Source organism: Triticum dicoccoides, chromosome 4A (assembly GCF_002162155.2).
Source record: "Triticum dicoccoides isolate Atlit2015 ecotype Zavitan chromosome 4A, WEW_v2.0, whole genome shotgun sequence".
NCBI classification, from domain to species: domain Eukaryota; kingdom Viridiplantae; phylum Streptophyta; class Magnoliopsida; order Poales; family Poaceae; genus Triticum; species Triticum dicoccoides.
Genome location: NC_041386.1, coordinates 691,313,654 through 691,314,502, shown reverse-complemented (window position 1 = coordinate 691,314,502; position 849 = coordinate 691,313,654).

Genomic DNA, 849 nt, shown 5'->3' with positions numbered 1-849 from the left:
TTTTATGTGTTCAAAATGCACCATTCAAAGCCACATCATCAATTTACAACCCTTTCTAACTTCATTTGTTATTTTTCATGCATTTACTAATTATTTTGAGCTATTAGACCATGAAATTGAAAAGCATTTGAAATGAACTCTGAAAAGGTTCCAAGTTGGCATGGTATCATAATTTCACCCACGTAGCATGTGCGAGAAAGTAGAGAGGCTTACGGCAAAAATTGGACGCACTTCGTGTACAAAACAGACAATCTCTTTCGAAGTATCAGGGTTTCATACGGAAACTCGTCTCTTACAAAGGGATTTCATTTTTTTGAACTTATTTGAACCCCCTTGTTTTTCCGTGTTCAAAATGCACCACTCAAAGCCACATCATCAATTTACAACCCTTTCTGACTTCATTTCTTATTTTTCATGCATTTACTGATTATTTTGAGCTATAAGACCATGAAATTGAAAAGCATTTGAAATGAACTCTGAAAAGGTTCCAAGTTGGCATGGTATCATCATTTCACCCACATAGCATGTGCAAGAAAGTAGAGAAGCTTAAGGCAAAAACTGGATGCACTTCGTGTACAAAACAGACAATCTCCTTTGAAGTATTAGGGTTTCATACGGAGACTCGTCTGTTACAAAGGGATTTCATTTTTTGAACTTATTTGAACCCCCTAGTTTTTCTGTGTTCAAAATGCACCATTCAAAGCCACATCATCAATTTACAACCCTTTCTGACTTCATTTGTTATTTTTCATGCATTTACTGATTATTTTGAGCTATAAGACCATGAAATTGAAAAGCATTTGAAATGAACTCTGAAAAGGTTCCAATTTGGCATGGTATCATCATTTC